The sequence below is a fragment of the Papio anubis genome, chromosome 17 (genome assembly GCF_008728515.1).
Source record: "Papio anubis isolate 15944 chromosome 17, Panubis1.0, whole genome shotgun sequence".
Taxonomy (NCBI): Eukaryota; Metazoa; Chordata; class Mammalia; order Primates; family Cercopithecidae; genus Papio; species Papio anubis.
In genome coordinates this window covers 55,651,357-55,659,968 of record NC_044992.1, presented here as the reverse complement: position 1 = coordinate 55,659,968, position 8,612 = coordinate 55,651,357, and positions in this window count along the sequence as shown.

The window sequence follows — 8,612 nt, the reverse complement described above, 5'->3', positions numbered from 1 at the left end:
GGGCAGGCATTGCTTCTGCTGGTTCATTCTCCGGTCTGACTGCAAGGCATTTCCACAGTGTCTGTAGACCCTGGGTTAGGGGCTGTGCCAGCAATAAACAGCCTCCACCTCCACTTCCAACAGGGTTGGAAGATAATCGAAGTCTTCTCCTGGACCTGGAGCAGCTGACACCAGGCCTGGGGGAGGTATCACCCTTCACCTCCCTCACTGTAAAGCTTTATTAGAACGGCTTGTTAAATCCCCCAGCTTCTTCACTCAATTGTATGTTCCTCGAGGGCAGGGATGGTGTGTACCTTATTCTCGGCGGTTTTCCCAGAGTTTAGCATGGTGCCTGGCACAGGGCACAACCTCATCCAAGGAAGGGTGCAGAGGAAAGAGGAAATGACCCACAGTCATATTCACACTCCGGGATGAGCGCACACCCTTTTGCGGGAAGAAGATAAGAAAAGCCAGTCTTCGTTAATTTGGAATTTGCAATAATGCAGACACTGCAACCTTGAGCCCAATGAGTAAAAATTTAAAATATCTTCTATTTTTAGGGTCTTATTCATGAAGGAGAAGTATAAATAGAAATATATAGCTTGCATTTGTATAGTGCTTTAGTACTAAATTCTTGTGTATAAACAATCTAATTTGGTATTTACAATAACCTTGAGAGGTAGGAAAGAGATAAGGCTGTCTGGGCAGTCAGCCACCTCCTGGGCTGCCGTGACAACAAAAGAGAAGGCCCAAACCCTGCAGGAGGATGTCATTATGAAGAAGCAGGTGCAGAGAGCCACAGAGACCTGACCCACGCAAGGTAACTCAGTTGGCTTGGGAATCTTTTCATCTCTCTTCCAGGAGGTACAGGTCACCAGTTACCACAGGAGAGAAAAACAGCCCTTAAAAAATATGCTCAACAATGGAATAGAACTGAGAGTTCAGAAATGAACCTGTACAATTATGTTCGATTGGTTGTGACAAGAATACTAAGACAATTAAACGGGGAAGAAAATATTTTTAACAAACGGTGCTGGGGCAACTGAATGTCCACATATAAAAGAATGAAATTGGACCCTTTTCTAATACCATATACAAAATTTGGGGCTAGGTACAGTGGCTTATGCCTATAATCCTGGCACTTTGGGAAGCCGAGGTGGGCGGACTGCTGGAGCTTAGGAGTTCGAGACCAGCCTGGGCAATATGGTGAAACTCCATCTCTACAAAAAAATTAGCTGGGCGTGGTGGCGCACGTCTGTAGTACCAGCTACTTGGGAGGCTGAGGTGGGAGGATCGCTTGAGCCCAAGAGGTTGAGGCTGCAGTGAGCCATGATCGTGCCTCTGCACTCCAGCCTCGGTGACAGAGTAAGACCCTGTCTCAAAAAAAAAAAAAAAAAAAAAAGTCAACTAAAAATAGACCTTGATGTAAGAACTAAAACCATAAAACTTTTAGAAGAAAACGTAGGCAACAAATCTTTGTAACCTTGGATTAGTCAATGGTTTCTTAGATATGACACCAAAAGCGTAAGTGATGAAAGAAAAAACAGATAAATTGGTCTTCATCAAAATTTAAAACTTTTATGCTTCAATGGACACCATCAAGAAAATGAAAAGACAGCCAGGCACTGTGGCTCACGCCTGTAATCCCAACACTTTGGGATGCCGAGGCGGGTGGATTACCTGAGGTCAGGAGTTCGAGACCAGCCTGGCCAACATGGAGAAACCCCGTCTCTACTAAAAATACAAAAATTAGCCAGGCATGGTGATTCATGCCTGTAATCCCAGCTACTCGGGAGGCTGAGGCAGGAGAATTGCTTGAACCTGGGAGGCAAAGATTGCGGTAAGCCGAGATCGCGCCATTATACTCTAGCCTGGGCAACAAAAGCGAAATGCCATCTAAAAAAAAAAAAAAAAAAAGAAAGAAAATGAAAAGACAACCCATGGGATGAGAAAAGATATTTGCAAAGTATGTACAGCAGCCCCCACTTATCCTCAGTGGGTACATTCCAAGACTCTCAATGGATGCCTGGAATTGAAGAAAGCACCAAGTCCTATATACACTATATTTTTTCTTATACATACATACCTATAACAAGGTTTAATTTATAAATTAGGCCGGGCGCGGTGGCTCAAGCCTGTAATCCCAGCACTTTGGGAGGCCGAGGCGGGCGGATCACGAGGTCAGGAGATCGAGACCATCCTGGCTAACATGGTGAAACCCCGTCTCTACTAAAAATACAAAAAACTAGCCGGGCGTGGTGGCGGGCGCCTGTAGTCCCAGCTACTCGAGGCTGAGGCAGGAGAATGGCCTGAACCTGGAAGGCGGAGCTTGCAGTGAGCCGAGATCGCGCCACTGCACTCCAGCCTGGGTGACACAGCGCGAGACTCCGTCTCAAAAAAAAAAAAAAAAATTTATAAATTAGGTGCAGTGAGAGATTAGCAATAACTAACAATAAAATAGAACAGTTATTCTGTAATAAAAGTTATGTAAATGTGGTCTCTCTTTCTCTATCAAAATATCTTCCTGTTCTATCCTCACATGACACAATACGGATGTGATGAGATGAAGTGAGATGGATGATGTAGTGTTAAGCTGTGATGTAGCTTTAGCTACTATTGACCTTCTGTATTCCTGCATCTGTGTAACCATCCTTTGCAGTGAATGACTTGGAGTCACTTTTCAGGGGATCTTTTTCTGACGTCTTCTAGTAGGCTCAGTGCTTTCTGGCACCACAATCAGGACACATTTCTGTCCATGTCTTCACAAATGTATAATGGCTTTTCCTTCTTTTTTTTTTTTTTTTTTGAGATGGAGTCTTGCTCTGTCGCCCAGGCTAGAGTGCAGTGGTGCAATCTCAGTTCACTGCAAGCTCCACCTCCTGGGTTCACGCCATTCTCCTGCCTCAGCCTCCCGAGTAGCTGGGACTACAGGGGCGCGCCACCATGCCTGGCTAATTTTTTTTGTATTTTTAGTAGAGGTGGGGTTTCACCGTGTTAGCCAGGATGGTCTTGATCTCCTGACCTGGTGATCCACCTGCCTTGGCCTCCCAAAGTGCTGGGATTACAGGTGTGAGCCACTGCGCCCGGCCTCCTTTTCCTTCTTTTATTTTTATTTTACTTTATTTTATTTTTTGAGACGGAGTCTCACTCTGTTGCCCAGGCTGGAGTGCAGTGGCCGGATCTCAGCTCACTGCAAGCTCCGCCTCCCAGGTTCACGCCATTCTCCTGCCTCAGCCTCCCGAGCAGCTGGGACTACAGGCGCCCGCCACCTCGCCCGGCTAGTTTTTTGTATTTTTTAGTAGAGACGGGGTTTCACTGTGTTAGCCAGGATGGTCTCTCCTTTTCCTTCTTAACTAAGCACTGGTCACACACCGTGGCTACAACTTTTGCAGTTTGAGGTGTGGCAGCAAAACGAATATGAATTTCTTTTTCCTTCTTCAAAATTTCATGGATAGATTCATGATCTTAGGATCTTCAACATACAGCCGATCTTTTTCTTTCTGAAGCCAAGAACTTTCACCTTTTCCCTTAAAGGAAGCATTGTTTGGCCTCTCTTTGGCAGATCTAAATTGTGGCACGGGTACTCTTGTGCTTTGGGGCCCTTTATGAAGTAAAATAAGGGTTCTATTCCTTGAACACTAGCGCTGCGATGCTGAGACAGTCCTTCTGATAACTGAGATGGCCCCTATGTGACTTGCAGGTGGGTCGCATGTACATTGTGGCTCTGCTGGACACAGGAATGATTTGTGTCTTGAGTCGGCGAAATCTCATCACTCTCCTCAGAATAGTGTGCAATGTAAAACTTATGAATGGTTTGTTTATGGAATTTTCCATTTAATATTTTTGGACCAAAGTCAACCCCAGGTAACTGAAACCTCAGAAAGTGAAACTTTAGATAAGGGAGGGACTACTGTATGTTAGAGACTCGTGTTCAGAATATATAAAAAACTCATAGCTGGCACAGTGGTGCATACCGGTGATCCCAGCTACTTAGAAAGCTGAGGCAGGATTGCTTAAGTCCGGGAGTTTGAGGCTGTAGTGTGCCCTGACTGTGCCTGGGAACAGGCACTACACTCCACCCTGGACAACATAGTGAGACCCAGTCTCTTAAAAAAACCACAACTTATTTTCTAAAAAAGAACTCTCACAACTCAATAATAAAAATACAAGTAACTCAATTAAAAAATGGGCAAGGGGCTAGGCACGGTGGCTCATGCCTGTAATCTTAGCACTTTGGGAGGCCGAGGTGGGTGGATTTCCTGAGTTCAGGAGTTCAAGAACAGCCTGGGCAACACGGTGAAACCCTGTCTCTACTAAAATACAAAAAATTAGCTGGATGTGGTGGCGGGCACCTGTAGTCCCAGCTACTTGGGAGGCTGAGGCAGGAGAATTGCTTGAACCCGGGAGGCAGAGGTTGCAGTGAGCTGAGATTGTGCCACTGCACTCCACCCTGGGAAACAGAGTCAGACTCCATCTCAAAAAAAAAAAAAAAAGGGGGGGGCAAGGGATTTGAATAGACATTCTCCCAAGAGATGTACAAATGGCCAATGAGCCCATGGAAAAGATGTTCAACTTCACTAGCTGTCAGGGAAATCCAAATAAAATCACAATGAGAAACACTTCGTGCCCACTAAGATGGAAAAAATAAAGATAGACAATAGCAAATATTGGCAAAGCAATGGAGAAATTGGAATCCTTATACATTGCTAGTGGGATTGTAAAATGGTGAGGACACTTTGGAAAACAGATTGGCAGTTCTTCAAAATGTTAAACATAGAATTATCATGTGACCTCATTATTTCTACTCCTAGAGAATTGAATCATATCTACACAAAAACTTGTACAGCAATGCTCATAGCAGCATAATATTATTCATAATAGCTAAGCTTTAGAAACAACCCCAATGTCCATCAACTGATGAATGTGTAAACAAAATGTGGTATATTCATACAGTAGAGTATTTATTCAGCCATAAAAAGGAATGAAGTAGTTATATATACTATAATATATGTGAACCTTGAAACCGGTATGCTAAGTGAAAAAAGCCAGGCCCGGTGCAGTGGCTCAGGCCTGGGAGGCTGAAGTGGGCGGATCACCTGAGGTCAAGAGTTAGAGAACAGCCTGGCCAACATGGCAAAACTCCGTCTCTACTAAAAATACAAAAATTAGCCAGGCGTGGTGGAGTGCACCTTTAATCCCAGCTACTCGGGAGGCTGAGGCAGGAGAATCGCTTGAACCTGGGAGGTGGAGGTTGCAGTGAGCCAAGATCGCCCCATTGAACTCCAGCCTGGGTGACAAGAGCGAAACTCCGACTCAAAAACAAAAACAAACAAACAAACCAAAAGACAAAACAAAACAAAACAAAAAACAAAAAAGAAAAGAAAAAAGCCAGTCACAAAAGGCCACATATTATATGACTCCGTTTATATGAAATGTCCAGAATAAGCAAATCCATAGAGACAGAAAATAGATTAGTGGTTGCCAGGGGCTTGGGAGTGGAGGAAAGGGAATGAGTGACAAAGGGCATGGGGTTTCTTTCTTCTTTCTTTTTTTTATTTTTGAGATGGAGTCTCACTCTTGTCGCCCAGACTGGAGGGCAGTGGCCGGATCGCTGCTCACTGCAAGCTCCGCCTCCCAGGTTCACGCCATTCTCCTGCCTCAGCCTCCCGAGTAGCTGGGACTACAGGTGCGCGCCAGGACGCCTGGCTAATTTTTTGTGTATTTTTAGTAGAGACAGGATTTCACCGTGTTAGCCAAGATGGTCTCGATCTCCTGACCTTGTGATCCACCCACCTCAGCCTCCCATAGTGCTGGGATTACAGGCGTGAGCCACCGCGCCCGGCCTCTTCTTCCTTTTTCTTTTTCTTTTTGCAATTGTTATTTAGTTTTTATTTCATAATCATAAACTTAACTCTGCAATCCAGCTATGCATGCAAGAGAATAAGGCAAACATGGAACCCAAAGGGAACTGAGAGAGACAGCACAAAGATTAGAGGCTACTGTGAGCAACCGAGGTGGAGGGTGCTCTCTGGAGCTACAAAAGGAATGATCCAGTGGTGAAGATAAAACACAAGTCAAACTTACTAGAGTTGTCCACAGTCGGCAATGGTGATCTTCTTGCCGGTCTTGCCATTCCTGGACCCAAAGCGCTCCATGGGCTCTGCAATATTCATGCCTTCTTTCACCTTGCCAAGGACCACGTGCTTGCCATCCAACCACTCAGTCTTGGCAGTGCAGTTGCAAAACTGGGAACCATTTGTGTTGGGTCCAGCACGTGCCATGGGCACGATGCCAGGACCTGTCTGCTTCAGGATGAAGTTCTTATCATCAAATTTCTCCCCGTAGATGGACTTGCCACCAGTGCCATTACAGTGTGTGAAGTCACCACCCTGACACATAAACCCTGGAATAATTCTGTGAAAGCTGAAACCCTTATAACCGAATCCTTTCTCTCCAGTGCTCAGAGCAGGGAAGTTTTCTACTGTCTTTGGAAACTTGTCTGCAAACAGCTCGAAGGAGACGTGGCCCAAGGGCTCCCTGTTGATGGCGATGTCAAAGAACACGGTGGGGTTGACCATGGCTGGGCATATATATACTATAATATATGTGACATGGCATGACGGGGCTCCCGGCAGCATCGGAATCTGTGGTACGGGGTTTCTTTTAGGGGTAGTGAAATGTTCTGACATTAGTAGTGATGGTTGTACAACGCTGAATATTCTAAAAGCCACTCAATTGTATGCTTTAAAAGGGGGGATTTTATGGTATATGGATTATATCTTGATAAAGCTGTGGTTTAAAAAAATATTTCTGGCCGGATGCGGTGGCTCACACCTGTAATCCCAGCACTTTGGGAGGCCGAGGTGGGCGGACCACGAGGTCAGGAGATCGAGACGTTTCGCTCTTATTGCCCAGGCTAGAGTGCAATGGCGTGATCTCGGCTCCCCGCAACCTCTACCTCCCGGGTTTCAAGTGATTCTCCTGCCTCAGCCTCTTGAGGAGCTGGAATTACAGGCATGAACGAATCACCACGCCTGGCTAATTTTGTATTTTTAGTAGAGACAGGGTTTCTCCGTGTTGGTCAGGCTGGTCTTGAACTCCTGACCTCAGGTGATCCACTCGCCTCGGCCTCCCAAAGTGCTGAGATTACAGGCCTGAGCCACCGCCGCAGGCTAGGCTTATTGTTTCTCACTGTGCTTTCTAGAGAAACAATGAGTCTTTTCTCTTCAACATGGCCACTGTCCAAGATGAGAGGTAGCAATCATGTCTTTGTTATTTATTTATTTATTTATCATTTTTATTTTTTTGAGACGGAGTCTCGCTCTGTCGCCCAGGCTGGAGTGCAGTGGCATGATCATGATCTCGGCTCACGGCAAGTTCTGCCTTCCAGGTTCACCCCATTCTCCTGCCTCAGCCTCCCGAGTAGCTGGGACTACAGGCACCCGCCACCATGCCCAGGTAATTTTTTGTATTTTTAGTAGAGACGGGGTTTCACCATCTTAGCCAGGATGGTCTTGATCTCCTGACCTCATGATCCGCCCGCCTCGGCCTCCCAAAGTGCTGGGATGACAGGCGTGAGCCACCGCACCCGGCTGCAACCATGTCTAAGCATGTCTCCTTTTGTCCAGGAGAAACACAGTGCCTTCAATGATTCCCCGGGACAGGAGTTCTCTGTATCCTGATGCTCTGTCATCCTCTCGTGAATGGACTGCAGATTGTCCACATCTCTCCTAAACTATGCTGCCCATATTTAAGTAAAGCTGGCCTAAGAAGCTCAGAGGGAGCCCTGGTTCACTTAATGCAATTCCTTCCCTTGGTGCAGCCGAAGAGGGCTGAGGTTCTTCTGGCAGCCTCCTCACCTGCTGTGGCTCATATAGAAACTGAGAGTCAGTGCAAACCCTCAGATATTTTCCTGGATCTTTTCCATATGAAAAACGGCCAGTTTGTTGATGTGCATCTGACTTCTCCCTTTTAAATGCTGACTGTCAAGTTCAATCTTAATTTCTTTTGACTCGCTCAGCAATCCCATCTTAACTTTCACATCTCATTTTAGCTCTTTCCCCCAGTTTTCGGTTAAGCACAAACTTACCAATCAAGACATTGTGCATTTTTTTTTGAGATGGAGTCTAGCTTTGTTGCCAGGCTGGAGTGCAGTGGTTCAATCTCAGCTCATTGCAACCTCCACCTCCCAGGTTCAAGCGATTCTCGTGCCTCAGCCTCCCAAGTAGCTGAGATTACAGGTGTGTGCCACCATGCCTGGCTAATTTTTGTATTTTTAGTAGAGATGAGGTTTCACCATGTTGGTCAGGCTGGTCTTGAACTCCTGACCTCCAGTGATCTGCCCGCCTTGGCCTCCCAAAGTGCTGGGATTACAGGTGTGAGCCACTGTGCCCAGCCATTAGGTGTATTTCACCACAGTAAAAAACGATAAATTACAAAAAATGGTGACGTGCCAGGGACAATGCCGTGTGCAGCTCGTTATCTGGCCCTGTCTCCAGGGTGCCCTGCTCTAGGACGTCAGGCCCGGAATCCCAGGAAGCAGGGGAGGAGAGGGAGGTACCTCTTCATTCCAGGCCCAGGATACAGCCCAGCTCTGCCGTGGTTGCGCACAGTGACGATCTATCTCTGCCTCT